This window comes from Meles meles, chromosome 5, assembly GCF_922984935.1.
Source record: "Meles meles chromosome 5, mMelMel3.1 paternal haplotype, whole genome shotgun sequence".
NCBI lineage: Eukaryota > Metazoa > Chordata > Mammalia > Carnivora > Mustelidae > Meles > Meles meles.
In genome coordinates, this window is record NC_060070.1 from 5,340,001 (window position 1) to 5,356,570 (window position 16,570).

The following is a 16,570-nucleotide window of genomic DNA, read 5'->3' on the forward strand; positions in this document are numbered from 1 at the left end:
TGCACAGAAGCCCCGCACTGCCAGGGTGCATCGGAGCCGCGCGCTCAGGTGGAGAGGCCAAGGCACATCAGCACCACTGCTTCACCGAGGCGACGCAGTCCGGTTACTAAAAGGTAATGTGTAAGGCCCCGCTTCCAATGCTATGCGAAGACGATCTTACTGTTTTGTTGAAAAATCCGTAGGTCAAAATGTTACAGACACGGTAAGGGGAGAAAAATCTTGGTATATCTTACACTATTTGCCATTACATTCATTATCCCACAAACTTCCACTTAATCCTAACACCTGGTTTAGCAGCAAGAACTTACAAAAATGAAGCAAGATACACAGGAAGAAGCACGAGGCACTTTACTTAGCCAGAAAAGCTTGAAAGGTCTAAACACACACACACACACATAACACTGCTGCATAAATTTTATTAAACCATATAAAAAAATAACTTTTTAAAAATTTTATTTATTTTAGAGAGAAAGAGCATGCATGTGCGGGGGGAGGGGCAGAGATAAAGAATCTCAAGCCCACTCCCTGCCCCCACCCCCCACCACCATGCTGAGCACCCTAAGATCATGACCTGAGCCAAACCAAAAGTCGGATGCTCTACCAACTGGGCTTTCCAGGTGCCTTCAATGAGTTGTTTTTTTTTTGTTTTGTTTTTTTTTTTTTTTTTAAATTTTTTTTTTTAAAGATTTTATTTATTTATTTGACAGAGAGAGAGATCACAAGTAGGCAGAGAGGCAGGCAGAGAGAGAGGAGGAAGCAGGCTCCCTGCAGAGCAGAGAGCCCGATGCGGGGCTCGATCCCAGGACCCCGAGATCATGACCTGAGCCGAAGGCAGCGGCTTAATCCACTTAAAAGCAGTAACGATCTCAGAAAAGTCTTATCATAATAAGCATTTATTTCTTCCTATGTGAAACACAGTATGACATAATTTGAGATTTTATTCTTTATGGTAAGCTTAATAGGAATGACAAATTTTTGAAAGATTTATATGATCCATACCTTGGGCTACATACTACACTAGTATCAGCAAAGCCACAAAATTATCTTATAGGGAAAAAAGTCCTCTGCAATAGATCATTTTAGGTGAACACTTTCAGACTATATGGCTGGGGCAATAAAAGGAAGAGCATGTAACTACAAACTGTGAGCACAGGAGAGCCTGACTCTACAGAAGATAAAGAGCAGGAACCCGAGAATGAAGATGACCTAAAAATGGATTAGTTGTGGGAGGCATATGGGAAAAGGAGGCAAAAAATGTGTGGAGTATACATGCAGTGGCAGTGGTGGGAGGGAGAGAGCAGACCCTTGCAGGATGTCGTAACAAATGCCTGACAACAAGTTCTAGAAGTAGTAACACATTAAACTCACATGGATCCAGATTAAGCAATGAGTCTACAGGAAGGAAAAGTAATTTATTTTCTTTGTAACAAAATACTCATTACATACTAAAGATCAATCACTAGTCTAGGTATATAAAGAATTAGATGTGGCCCTTGTATTTAAGACTGATAGTCTGGTTTGGATAGAGATAAGAAAGGAAAGCAAGTTCAATAAAGTGTAACAGCTGCTATGAAGAAGTTTACACAGGGTGTAGCTGAAGACCAAACCAAAAACTGAGGAAAGGACCATGAACCACTTCAAGGATCTAAAGATAACTATGAATCTGTCTAAAATGCATCCAGAGTACAACGGCAAAATGTTACCTACACTGTTAGTGGGTGAACAGAGAACTAAGCTCACCCCTAAGTTATCTATGATAAAGCTATTAGGGACGCCTAGGTGTCAGATAAGCCTCTGCCTTCCGCTCACGTCATGACCCCAGGGTCCTGGGATCGAGTCCCGCATTGGGCTCTTTCCTCAATCGGGAGCCTGCTTCTCTCTCCACCTTGCCTGCCACTCTGCCTGCTTGTGTGCTCTCTCTCTTCTCTCTCTGACAAATAAATAGAATCTTAAAAAAAACAAAAACCAAAACTGTTAATCATGGTCTTGAATGACTTCCAGGTAATGCTACTATATGATGTCAACCTACTACTGGGATTCTTCAAAGTAACCTATAGGCACTAGGACACACTGATGGGATTTCTGAGCCATCAAGTGCAGTATAATGACCTCTAAGTTGAGAGCAGAGGCAGAAAGCTGCCCTGTCCTCAGAGCAATGGCAGGTCACTATTGCTAGTTTCACTTATACACAAACTACTTTTGGATCTAGTCATTAGGGTGACACTGAGGCCATTAATTTTGGTCACTTCACACCTTAACTTTTGTTCTTTACTGTTCTGTAAGATATCTAAAGGCGTATCTTCCCTGTAAACAGCTGACTAAAACTTTGAACCTCAAGATAAGGCCAAGGGAAACAAAGAAGGGAAGGAGAAAAGGCAGGGAATTTCTTCAAGTATCACTTGGTAGCATTTGACCTCTATGATGTATCACAAGTGCAATGAGACAAGTTTTTGCCCTATTATTTTTGTTCTGAGATTGAGACTCTTATTATCTATCTTTCCTTAGCCAGAGAAAAAAAATAATTAAGCTAATTAAATATCTCATTTTTTTCAAAAGGTCTCTTGTTATCTCATTTTTTTAAAAAGGGCTCTTGTTTCTGGGATTCAAATAAGCCTTCATTTCAAGTGTTTGTAATTTTTAAAGAATTTAATCTTTCTTATCTGATTTAACCTTAACAACCTGTAAGGTCTACAACACAGGTGTTATCTCTCCCACTGGTTGTACTTTAAGGTAAAATTTAACATAAGACAGGAGTTTGTGCCACTGTGTTAATAAAGCACTTGAATAGTTCTTTTGCTTAGCTATCCCACAGCTAGGAGGCCAAGTACAAGTGGCCAAACTTGGATAAAATAATAATAAACAGGGGCACCTGGGTGGCTCAGTGGGTTAAAGCCTCTGCCTTCGGCTCAGGTCATGATCTCAGGGTCCTGGGATCGAGCCCCGCATCGGGCTCTCTGCTCAGCAGGGAACCTGCTTCCCCCTCTGTCTCTCTGCCTGTCTCTCTGCCTACTTGTGATCTCTGTCTGTCACGTAAATAAAATCTTTAAAAAAAAATAATAATAATAATAAACAAATTGTGGAATGTAAATATCACATTTCTTTGGGGGTGAAGAATAATGTACTTCTGAAATAAACTGCAAATACTCCTTCATTTCTTAAGTGGGTTTTGTTATATAGCAACCTAAAAAGCACACTTAAAGTAGGCATAAAATAAATCAGGGAAAGTTAAGTATAGGAGTTGACAATTAGGAACAGGAGTTAATTTTGAACTAAAACTTTAGAAATTTTTTCCCCTACTGCAGGAGTAATTTATGAGAAAAACAGCTGTTATTCTGGAGTATACCAGATATTATAGAAGAAGGCAATATAAGAAGTCCTCTCAAGCCCTCTACTTAAGAACTCTGAACCTTAGGAACTTTCACAGTTAACATAGCACTCTCCTTAAGCAAGCTGATAACGCATGGGCATTTGGTTTTTGGGTATTCTTGTATTTTTCATGGCTCCCATGTTTACCTTGTATTTTGAGGTGTTTTATAAATATTAAAAAATTTACACTATAGCCAGTAAGTGTAACAGTAATTAGTCTATAAACTAGTACTATACAATTATACAGAGAAACAAAAATTTTAAAATGATGAGAAAATGTTCAATGTTGGAAAGCATTTTAAAAACCAAGGGTTTAGGGTGCCTGGGTGGCTCAGTTGGTTAAGCAACTGCCTTGAGCTCAGGTCTCGATCCCGGAGTCCTGGGATCGAGTCCCGCATTGGGGGGTCCCAGCTCCACAGGGGGTCTGCTTCTCCCTTTGACATTCTCGCCTCTCATGTGCTCTCTCAAATAAATAAATAAAATCTTAAAAAAAAAAAAACAACCCAAGCGTTTAAAAACCAAGATGAAATTTCTTTCTTAATGATAGCTGTGTGGTGTGACCGCAAGCCTTGGGTGAATGAATCGTTTACACTGCACAGAATGTGAATACACGCACTGGGAAGGGGCCAAGCATATTCAGGCTGCCAAAGATTTCCCTATGAGACTTGATGAGTTCCAGTAAGGGTGTCAACTGCCTCAACAGGTTTCTTCACGTATATACCAAACTGATGTATTTTGAAGAAGGCATCAATGATATACCAGACCAAGGGGGTTGAAAACACTGACAAAATCTTAAGCTACTAAGGGCAGGCCCTTAACTATTTAGTAGGAGGTATCCAGGGAATGAAAGCAGGAAATGCTATTAAATGATCTGGCCTCACAAACCAATGGACTTAAATATTTTCTTCCCAAATCTAGGTGCCTCTGTATCACTTTAAAACTGTATTTTAAAGATTATTTGAGAGCAAGAGAGAGAGCACTTGCGTGTCTGTGTGTGTGTTTGTGTGTGTATGTGTGTGTAAGAGGGAGAGAATCTCAAGCAGATTCCCTGCTGAGCAAGGATCCAGAGGTTAGGCTAGGTCTCACAACCAATAAGTTCACGACCTGAGCCAAAATCACCAGATGCATGCTTAACCAACTGAGGCACCCAGGAGTCCCTAAAATTGTATTTTAAAATTTACATATAAGCTACTACTCAAGGGAGCCTTAATGGCTTTATTCCCATCTAGATTTTATTATAAACTGAATTTATCCTTTATAGTTGATATATAATTTTTTTATCCTACTATTTTTATAAAATATTCTACGAAAAGTCAGTCCTTAAACCTCTAAAAAATGATTGTATCTCTAGGATAGGTTTTAACTAACAAAGACTGCGCTCTTGGAAATTTGTATCAGGGAAGATGGGAGTTGGATATTAACAATTAAGTAGTTAAAACAAACTGATACGGAGTTTCCAGGAACATACAGCATAGATGTCAAACTAAGTTTGGGCTCACGATCAACCGGGTAGGGAAGGCTCTGGGATATTCACAGGTTAAAGTAATATACGATGTCAGACACACAGACGAGTAAGAGTTAAAGAGGTCAGAAAGAGGGAAGGTGGTTCCAAGAAAAAGAAAGAACACGTTCAAAAATCTAGAATCAAGAGTGAGATCAGGGGGCGCCTGGGTGGCTCAGTGGATTAAGCCGCTGCCTTCGGCTCGGGTCATGATCTCAGGGTCCTGGGATCGAGCCCCGCGTTGGGCTCTCTGCTCCGCAGGGAGCCTGCTTCCTCCTCTCTCTCTGCCTGCCTCTCTGCCTACTTGTGATCTCTCTCTCTGTCAAATAAATGAATAAAATCTTAAAAAAAAAAAAAAAAAAGAGTGAGATCAGTAAGGCTGATAATGTGGTAACAGTCTGCAAGCCATGCTCAAGCAAGGACATACTCTGTGGAGTAATTCAAACTCACTAGAGTGTCTTAACCGAAGGAAAATCATGATTAAACTTCTATTTTTAGAAGCACTACTTTAGCTCCAGTGTGGAGAATATTTGGAAAGGTAAGACTAACACAGGCAGGACGATCATACAGACAAAGCAGAGAGATTATATGTTCGTAATCCAGGCAACACATAGCGGTATTCCAAACTGAGATGATTCCAACAGGGATGGAGAGATGAGAACAGAAGTATGAGATGGTTAGAGGGTTGAACCGATGGTGCGTGTGTGGGGGAAGTGGGGGCGTGGCAGCACAATATTCTAAATATTCGATGGTGCGTGTGTGGGGGAAGTGGGGGCGTGGCAGCACAATATTCTAAATATTCATGGTATTTCAAGTCTAAACCACAGTTTAATAGTTCCCCATTGCCTTATATTAAATTTTTTGCTTTTATGAAGAATACTGTTACAAATTCCTTTCCTGATTGGGGATTCCCTCTTCGGAATAAACTAAGAAGAACTGCATTTATTCATTCACTCCACCACTTCATGCCAGAGGCTGCATACCCTATTAAACTGTGTCCTAAAAGGGCTTTTGCAATGTCCATGGTTACAAAGGTATGGGTATTCATTTTATGGCCTTTTCAATAACTTGTTTTATTTAAAGAAAGAAAAAGAAAAACACAAACAAAATAATTGCTAACCAAATGGGAATAATGTCACTAATTCCTTAAATGGAAGCTCAAATTGGGCTTTTTCTCAGGCATCTTCCAGGAAGAGCTGTGATTTTCCCACTTCTACTTCCCCATGAAAACGGAGTAACTGGGGCGCCTGGGTGGCTCAGTGGTTTAAGCTGCTGCCTTCAGCTCAGGTCATGATCTCGGGGTCCTGGGATCGAGTCCCGCGTCGGGCTCTCTGCTTGGCGGGGAGCCTGCTTCCTCCTCTCTCTCTCTCTCTCTCTCTCTCTCTCTGCCTGCCTCTCTCCCTACTTGTGATCTCTGTCTGTCAAATAAATAAATAAAATCTTTAAAAAAAAAAAAAAAAAAAAAAAAAAGAAAACGGAGTAACTGCCAGGATTGTATTAATATGCTAGAGTTCACTAAAAAGCTATGTGCATGGTAAAATGATGATCTCTCTGTGCCTCGTGGCTCTCACCTGACAAGCTAGACCAGTAACCACAAAGATCACAGAGTACAAGTATTGTTTGTACTTTGACTGTTTTAATGCTTCTTACTGCTTTTATATATTTTATAGACATATGTACATATAACATACGTGTGTATGTGTAAAAAGTACATATGTATACATATATGTATAGATAGTTTTTAAAAGTTACTTGTACTTTCAGTTTATTTCTTTTTATCACAGAGAATATCCAACATATATAAAATCAGCAAACTCTTAAATGTTTTGCATTCCAGTGACAGATCTTATACTGAAAATACTTCAAATTTATAAAAATTAGTAGCTAAAATGGGGTTTGTTAACAGAAGGATACTTTAGAAACTGCTGCAATGCATTTTTTAAATTTAGGGACACTAGGGCGCCTGGGGTGGCTCAGTGGGTTGAAGCCTCTGCCTTCGGCTCAGGTCATGATTTCAGGGTCCTGGGACTGAGCCCCGATTTGGACTCTCTGGTCAGCGGGAGCCTGTTCCCCACCCCCCCCCACCCCCCGCCTGCCTCTCTGCCTATTTGTGATCGCTGTCAAATAAATAAAATCTTTTAAATAAATAAATAAAATCTTTTAAATAAATAAATAAATTTAGAAACACCTTAAAAATATTAAGTTGCATGGTTGGAGGACATTTTAATTGGCTTGTAACTATAATCATTACCAAATCTAACACTCACTGCTTGGTTTTTAAACCACAGTAGAAACAGTCTTCTGCTTTGGCAAGTTCGAGTGCTTCAGTACTGTATGATGATTATGAGTGGTGGCATAATTCTTACCACCAGCATCAACATACAAACACAGGTATTTCTCTTAACAGATAAGTTTTCATGATAAGTAATGGAATCAGAAAGCAATAAATCAGAGAACAACATATTCATTGCTTAGCCACTATTAGCTGAAATGTCATTGATGTTCCACAGGTAGTAAGCAGCTTTTTGATGGGATGGTTGGTGCTTTAAATATTTGGTATGAAGATTTAAGAAACAATTTGCTGGTGATATAAAGAAAAGCATTATCTCTGATTCCAGAGTTAGAAGTAATTCAACTCTGGATCTATCCTATTATAATTTGGTTTTATAGCATTGGATTTATAGCTTTTTCCAAAATTTCTGCTTACTGAAATTCCTATAGGAAAAAACAGCTTTATTACTGTGAGTTTCAAACTCCTAATTTCCCATGAAAAACTTTATAAATCAAAAGATGTTTACAAACCATGTTTTGATTGCATATAAGGAACATGCTTCTTCATTTGTTGCAGAACAGACTCAATACTTTAATTTCATAACAACAACAAACTATAGTAGTATGTTCCCAGTATATATAAAACACTAATAAATATTTGTTCAATGAATATAAGCAGATGTTTAAAACACCTGTTAAAACAGTAGCATGTTAAATTAAAACAGAACTTTTATTTAAGTTATGAATAACAAAGCAAAACACTACTACATGTTAATATACAGTCATGTAAAAAACTTGACAAATACTATGTAGTATTTTTAGAGAACACATTTCCTACTTGCTAGCAGTGTTTCACTGGCAATTTTAAATTATTCGAAATGCTGGTATACTAGGAGAAATCTTTCTTGTGGCTTCTGCCAGGCCTTTTCCCATCTTAGTTTCTACTGCTAAACAAAAAACAAGGGATGTTCTGGGAATTGCAAGGTATTTTATATTGGGGGAGTGTAAGGAAGAAATAACATGAAACAAATCTGGAAAGGTAGATATGCACCAGGTGAAGATGGGCTACAAATGCTGTGCTAACTAGTTTGCATTTTACCAGGCAAGGACAGAAAGCCATGAAAATGCAGAACAGGGAACATGATGATACTTCAAATATATACTGAAAAGATAACTCTGGGGGTACCTGGGTGGCTCAGTTGGTTAAGTGTCTGCTTTTGGCTCAGGTCATGACCCCAGGAGCCTGGGATCAAGCTCCACATCAGGCTCTCTGCTCAGCAGGGAGCATCCTTCTCCCTTCTCCCTCTGCCTGGTGCTCCCCGTTTGTGCTGTCAAATAAATAAAGTCTTAAAAAAAAAAAAAAGGTAACTGGCTGCAACTAGGAAGGAGCACCAACTGACCTAGTATGATAGCGAGCACAGAAACGAAGAGCCAGGTGCTACTAAGAGGAAGAAATCAGAACTGGATGAAATGGATGGGAAAGAGCAGGAGCAGAGGGGAAACAGTGGTGCAGTTAAGGATATATGACTGGTAGGCAACGGCTGTCATTCACAAAGAGAAAACAATGGAGGAACTGCTGTATGAGGAGGGCAGGGAGGGATGTCATGTTAGTTTGGGAAGGGTTATGGTTGGGATTGCATAAATCATCCAAAGGAGGTGCTGAATGGATTGGGAGCTGCGGGGCTGAGATGAGAAGCATACTGAAGAACGATCACGATGGCAGTGGTCCCTGGAGAGAGATTATGGATGAGAATGCCCAGAAAGAACAAACTGGAGTGCAAAAAGATCACTCTGGAAAGTATCTACCTCCAGTAACAGTATGACATTTCTGAAAAGCAAGCATCAAGTGACTAAATAAGTAACCAAGAAACTCATTAATTTTGCTCTCCTCTCATTTTTATATTACTAAACCTCTTATCTCCACATGTACCAAAGTCTTGGCTTCTAGGCTGGTATATTGCAGTCTCTCAATAGAAGTTTGTGAGTGAATTGCTTTTGACAGTCATTAAATGAGTTTTTAATCTCTGTAAGTATGTTGTAATTCCACAGATGCTAAATTCAGTAGTCAAAGTCTTTTATTTAAGAGTATACTGCCATCCTTCACAAGCAAATACATAAAATAAATAAATATGAAGAAAGCTTAATTCATGAGTCTGTTAACTTGCTCAGAGATACATTCTACAAAGAAGTTTAACAAAAATAAGTTGATGTCATATCATTTTAAAGGCATAACTTTAAAAACAACTCACTCTATTATTTTATATTTGATGCACACATTAAAAATTAATTTTTCCCCACAAAGGTGTTAAAGGTTTAAAAGAATAAAAAATCCATCCACTTATACAAATATGCAATACAGGCTTCAGAGTAATGCCCATAAAGGAGAAGTCTTATTATTACTGTCACTTCTGAAGTCAAATTTTAAAAATTTAGTTATCAAAAACACAGGAGAAAATCAAGCTATTTATGACAAGTTGCCAAATTAAGTTTACCTGAAACTATATTAAAATGTTCATCTGACTCTTTAAAATACTATTAAATCTCACAATGGTAATATCTGAATAATTTTACTTACATAAAATACTCAAACATTTGAAGTGTTGTCAAAAAATTAGATATAAGGGTTTAAAAATACAAGTTAATTAAAGGGTATTTGATTTTCTTAACTTTTTTGCCAAGTCAACTTCAATGTGCACCAACAGAAAAGGAATGGAATACAAATGCTTCACCTATATATAAGGAACATGATGCTACTTACCAACCATCAGAAGGGCATGCAAACAAATTAAAGGGATGTATGAAAATAATTGAACTAAAGAAGACACACCAAGAAATCACTCACCTATTTTTCTATTAAATAATCTTATGTCTTTAATCAAAAAAATCAATATATAGTAAATTAATTTTAGAATATCTGTGTAAAATACTATACATTTAGGAAGGGAGGAGAAAAAAAACCCAAACAAACAACTAAAATGCATTATCCCAGCAAGCGTTTTTAGTTATGAGATAGAAACATTAACAGTTAAGAATACACAGGTACTAATAAGTGTAAAATGTTACATAATAAATTCAACATGCAAATTCTGAGGGATGCATGGAATGTAAGGTTAAAATGAAAGGAACTTTTATATAAACTACAAAAGTATTTCCTAGAGAATAAACACATACTACCCTATTATCTTACCCCAAGAATCTGTTTTATATTTGCAACACCTTAAATTTAGAGTTACAAGCTATCTAAACTGTCAACCAGATTTCTTGTGTTAGGGAAGCCATTCTTTAATGAATCCTTGTAATAACAAAAAGGATGTTTTTCGCAAACTCTATTTCTGAGTCGTGTCGTGTCTGTTCACACACACACGACATATCTTACTATTATTGTCAAGCAGCTCCAAGTCTGGGGAAAAGGCCCCTGTTCATTTAGAAAAATGCCGACCCACTTCCAGACACATGATGGCTGGACAGACGGTAAAGAGATTTCAACACAGCTCCTCAGTGATTTAGGACAGTGATCGAAGTCCTACAACCTATACCATGTCACACTTCTTAATCTGTCCATATGGACTGCTATCCAAAGATACAGTATTTTCAATTATTCGGGAAAATTCCAGTTGGAATAGGCTCCCGTGGCTGCTCTAATGCAGAATCTGGGGTAGGGTATAAAAAGATACTGATGTGGAATGCAGTTAAATTCTGTTTAGCATTGCCCTCTCTGTAAGCAGCAGTTCGCCACATCCTGACTTCTGCAAGCACCTCCCCCTCGTGTTTCCAACAGCGGTGCACACTGACTGATGCCTCTGGGCATCTCACGGAGACATACAGTGTGTTATGCCACTCTGATTCCAGTCTTAGATCTCTGACAAGGACTTCTCTAATGATCTCTGTAGGCTAAATTTAAATGAGATTTCTGACAGTCTTCTCTGTCGCTGGGTCAAGGTTTATTAATTTATTAAGGTTCAGTGGTAATCTTAGAACTATAGGATTTTAATCAGAGTACTCTGATATGTAAATATAATTTAAGAAGATTACTATATAAACAAAAATATATTTGTCGTATCTTAAAAAAATACTCATTTTGTACTTTCTTATTTAAATTAAACAATCATTTTGCATACCTGTATCTCCTTGTAAAACATTACTGAAACCTCCACCTACATTTTCAGGGCACCAAGATTTGCTACAACCATATTTTTTTCCTTCCTTACAAAAGTAAAGTAGCTTGAAAATGTTAACAGAGACTACCCCAAAGACCTGATTTATTGTGTGAAAATGTTAGTCTCAAAATTTTAAGTACTTAAATTTCACTAAGTTTTTTTTCTGGAGGGCAAATATAAAACACTAATGCAAGAACTATTATTATTACTGATATCTTGAGGACAAGAGAGGTCATACAAGCCTAAGTGATGTTCACCACCACAGGCATTTAAAGGAGCATTTTCTACTAAAAAGTGATTTATACTTTTTATACCTAGTTCTTTTGAAAGATATGAGAGACTGAAGGTCTCTCTGAAAAGTATTTACATGCAAACTAAATAATCCAGCTTGTAAGTCTGAGTACCTTGTTTTCCAAAAAAAGCTTAAATGTTCATCTTACTTTTAAGACAAATGCAGCATGTGTAAAGATATACACTTATTACATGCACTGAGCAAAATTAAAGTTAATATCAGGTCAGTGCTTAGTAAAACAAAACAATCATTTTAAGGGAGTTATCTGAAGATATATTTAACTTAGGGAAAATTTATGTCTCTAGTTTTCATCTTCTTTTTCCTCCACCGATCTGGAACAAAATACCTTTCCTTAAATGTGCTTACTGGACTATATTTAGTGAATAAACAAGCCTTAATAAGTGGATCGTCTGCATGAGAGCATGGATCAACTCATTCTCATTAAGAACTTAAGAAGCTATCAGCCTTCTATACAGTCCTGCCTGTATGAGAGGAAGCGAGGACTGGCTCCTTTCAAACCTGTAATTTATGAGTTTATTCAAACCTGCCAAATTGCTTTAAGTAAACGCCTTTCACATTTGAAAATTCCCATGGCAACTCATTTTAGTTTGGCAGACAAGCAGACCCAAATTCAATCCTTTTATCCTGCAGCTAAACCATTACAATAGTAATTCTGCTCTGACACTCTGAAGAGACTGCTAATTACTGTACTCTGGGTCCCTAGACAGATTTCCCATTCAGATTAAAACGGTTGTGCATGGGAGAAAACAGTAGCAACACCTTTCTTTACATGAGAGAGATGCTCTCTCATACTACAGCTCTATCAAGGGCCAAGTGCATCACAGGGAGATGTCTTTTAATACCTTACCTTCTCTCCCAGGAAAATGAAAAGGAGAACAAGAACACCACAGACTTGAATGAGTCACACCACGGTGGAGAACTAAAAGTAACACTATCAGTTCATTAACAACCCAGTTAAAAACCCTGAACTCCAAGATAAGACTACTCCATCTCCAGAGTCACTATCTCTCTTCATTTATTTTCAGGTTATAATTAATACACAGCTAACGATGAGCCAAATGCATATAGCATTAAAAAGAAGAGAATCTTTGGGTAACATGAAAAGTAAACTTTTAAAAAATTTTGTGGTGGATCCTTTTTTCCTACCATTCTCCCAAATTTTGAGAGCATCTGTAGTTTTTTTAATTCATGACACTGAATTAAAATTACTTAACTATTTTTCCAACATCATAATATTCCTTGAAATAACTAGAAGCAACTTTAAATTTCAAAATCCTCATCTGGAAATTTGTCAGAATCTATTAAGTATTAGATCAATTATTACTGAGCTCTACATATATAAATGATTTCATGAAGGAATAAGCTATAATATCCAAAATGGATTCATGTTCAAGTTCTCAAATACATATAAGCAAACTTAAAGAAAAAAATAAAAGAACAAAACAGATTTGATTACCCCCATAATAAAGTTAAAAGCTGAAATATTAAAAAGTGAAATAAATACTTTATGACTTGTTTGGGACTGGTGGCATCTTGGTATGTCAAAGTCTGTCTTAAATTATGAGACGATATAAACTTCAGCTGCCTAGCAACGCTAATTTCTCTAAAACACAGGTTGGTGCTGCTCATTTAGTTTGGTCTTTCCATTTAGTACTCTACACCTCCTTAAGAGAAATCTTTACCTCTGCTCCTACTGAAAGGGAAGAAAAATTATAGTGAGAAAGAGGATTATTTGGCCATATATCCCTTACCTCTACTTTCTCAGTCTTCATATCAAAATAAGTCCAACATAATATCCCCCCCCCTTCCACTACACTAGTGTTTTTGAGGTTCCCTAGGAGATTAGATATGTAGTCACGTAAGGACTTAGCTAATGATGAGAAAGAGTATTTATTATTTTACAACTAACTGGAATGAGAATTAATTGCAAGAGGGATGGCATCCGATCAGCTGAGAGGATAGATGCATTCCCACAGCGAGTGACTGAGTGACTACAGTGAGGGAGTGAGGGAGTGAAACAAGAGTTGGGGGTGGGGGAGAAAGACAGAAAAGAGAGGGGGAAAGAGAAAGAGAGAGGGAGGGGGTAGAGAGAGAGAGAGAGAGGAAGAAAGATGGCAAGGGGGGGCAGGAGAAAGATGGGAGAGGACAAGGGGGATGGAAAGATGGAGAAGGAGAGATGGAGAGGGAGGAGGGGGAGAGAAAAAGATGAGGGGAAGAAAGAAAGAGAAGGGAGGGAGGGGAAGCAGACTTTTATACATGATGTTACTTTTTAGTAACATTAATATATGGTTTCATAATCATCTTATTATCACCATAATCAAAAGCCTATAAAGTAAAATTGTGGATTAGCAATGATGGTACATTTTGTAGGTGAGGAACAGAATTTCTTTTTGTGTGGTGCCTTCTGTGACCATAACTGTCACAGCCAATGATGTAGTTGAGGTAACCAGTCCATACCATATCTATTAAAAAAAAAAAGTCTTCTAATTCCATATAACTAAAATAATAATTTTTTGCCTCCACGAAATCATTCTAAGGCAAATGAGCAAAAACTAATAGCCCAATTTTATAAATAAGGAAATAAAAGCTCCAAGTTTAAGTGGCGGCCCTGACCGTGCAGGACGGCCCCTGACCGCGCAGGACGGCCCCTGACCGCGCAGGACGGTCCCTGACCGCGTAGGACGGTCCAAACATACGACTGCACTTGTCACCACTTTTACTGACCCGGCACAGAAACACACGGACACTGTCTCTAGAGTCCTGTGTCTTGAAGTTCCAGATCAAGCCTCACCTACCCATGTGAAGTCTTCTTCCTAAGCACCCAGTCCATGGTGACACCTTCTTTTAAACTCAGTTAACATCTTCTCTAACACTGACTGCCACCTAGGTACTGCTCAGTACCATCTCTCTAGAAAATGTGTTGCACAAAGTTAACTGGCATTTTTTGAGGGAAAAAAACAAAGATTTCAAAATTAAAGCAAGGAGAAAACTGTCATTATATAAAATGCAGAATGACATCTTTAAATGATGCTAAACCCTATTCATATGGGCTGTGTAAGCTATTCATTCATACACACACACACACATACACACACATGTAACCATGTGCATATACCAAATTAGTTTGCTATTTCAGTGTTTTCAAGGACAGTATATTACTGTGCATACTTTCACAGTGAATCAACATTTTTACACATCTCATTCAGTAGTTCACGAAAGTATGGAAAATGGGTAAGAAGAGGAGAAACCTGAACATTTTCAATCACCTTCATCAAAACATTTACAGAACATACACCCAACTACTGCAAAATAAACATGTTTTTACGTGTATGTGGAATATTCAAAACATATGCTGGACTATGACAAGTCCTAATTAGATTCAAAAAGACTAAAGTCTTACAGAATACAATCTCTAAGAAAAAAAATAAAATTAGAAATCAGTCACAGGGGGCGCCTGGGTGGCTCAGTGGGTTGAGGCCTCTGCCTTCGGCTCGGGTCATGGTCTCAGGGTCCTGGGATCGAGCCCCGCGTCGGGCTCTCTGCTCAACAGGGAGCCTGCTTCCCTTCCTCTCTCTCTGCCTGCCTCTCTGTCTACTTGTGATCTCTGTCTGTCAAATAAATAAATAAAAAAAAAATCTTTAAAAAAAAAAAAAAGAAATCAGTCACAGTAATAAGATAAATGGAAAAGTCCCAAATATCTGGAAACATATGAAAATAACCCACAGGTCAAATTAGAAATTACAAAGGAAATTTTTAAATATTTTGAACTGAATGGTAATGAAAATACAACATAACATTATTATTTTGGAAGCAGCTAAAGCATTATAGAGAAATTTCTATCTTTAAGACAGAAGAAAGTAGACTAGAGAAAAATCAACAAAAACCAAAAAGTTGGCTCTTAGAAAATATCAACAGAATTAATAAAGCTCTCTCCAGAGGTCGGCTGATCAAGAAAGTAAGAAAGAGTCACAAATTGCTAATGTCATGAATAAAAGAACAATGCCACAGATCCTAGAGACCTTAAAAAGGTAAAAAGGGAATTTCATGACAAAAACTTAACTTAGATGACGAAGATAAACTCCTTGAAAAATATAAAAACAAGAAAGAAAAAACCTGACAAGTTTCTTATTTATGAATAAAAGTGTATTTGTAATTAAAAGCCTTCCCACAAAATGAAGAAAAATAAAAGCCACAGAGTAGAATAATTGACCAAGAATTTAATCTCAAATTATATAAAAAATTGTTAGAATGGCAGGGGCTGGGGGGGGGGGGGGGCGGAACCGAAGGACAAGTCAATAAAAAGACAGAAGGCTTAAACGGATACTTCACCAGAGAAGATACATGAATTGTCAAGAAGAACGTGGAAAGATGCTTGATCATTTGTCTCTGGAGAAGCAAAACTGAAAATTATAACAGGTGAAAGGATAAACTAGCTTATATATTCAATGAAATACTAATTATCAACAAAAAGGTAGAGACCACTGATATATGCAACAGCACAGAGGAACTTCAAAAAACTTTCACACCATGCTACATGAAAAAAGGCAGGCATAAAAATTTTTTCATTTATATGAAATACAATAAACGTGACACTGGGTCCGATGAAATTGAACTCATACAACCAGAGAGTAGAACAGTGGCTTCAAAGAGCTGGGGGGTGGGAGAAATGGGAAGATGTTCATCAAAGGGTACAAACCTTCAGCAGTAAGTTCTACAGAACTTATGTACAGCATGGTGACTGCCATTAACTATTTACTTAGAATTTGCTGAGAGCAGATCTTAAAGTGTTCTTACCACACACAAAAATAAATATGAGGTGAGGGATGTGTTATAATTACTGTGATAACCATTTCACTGTGTATACATCTATTGAATCATCATGCACACTTTAAAAAACACTGTACCTAAATATATGTAATTTTTATTGTTCAATCATATGTCAATAAAGTTGGGGAAAATAAA

The 16,570-nt window shown here is 37.5% G+C and overlaps 1 protein-coding gene across 7 annotated transcripts in view; it reads right to left on the bottom strand.

Annotated features, from left to right (window-relative positions):
- Window positions 1-16,570, bottom strand: part of QKI (QKI, KH domain containing RNA binding) — a 163,649-nt gene that overhangs the window by 23,182 nt on the left and 123,897 nt on the right. The window lies entirely within an intron of this gene.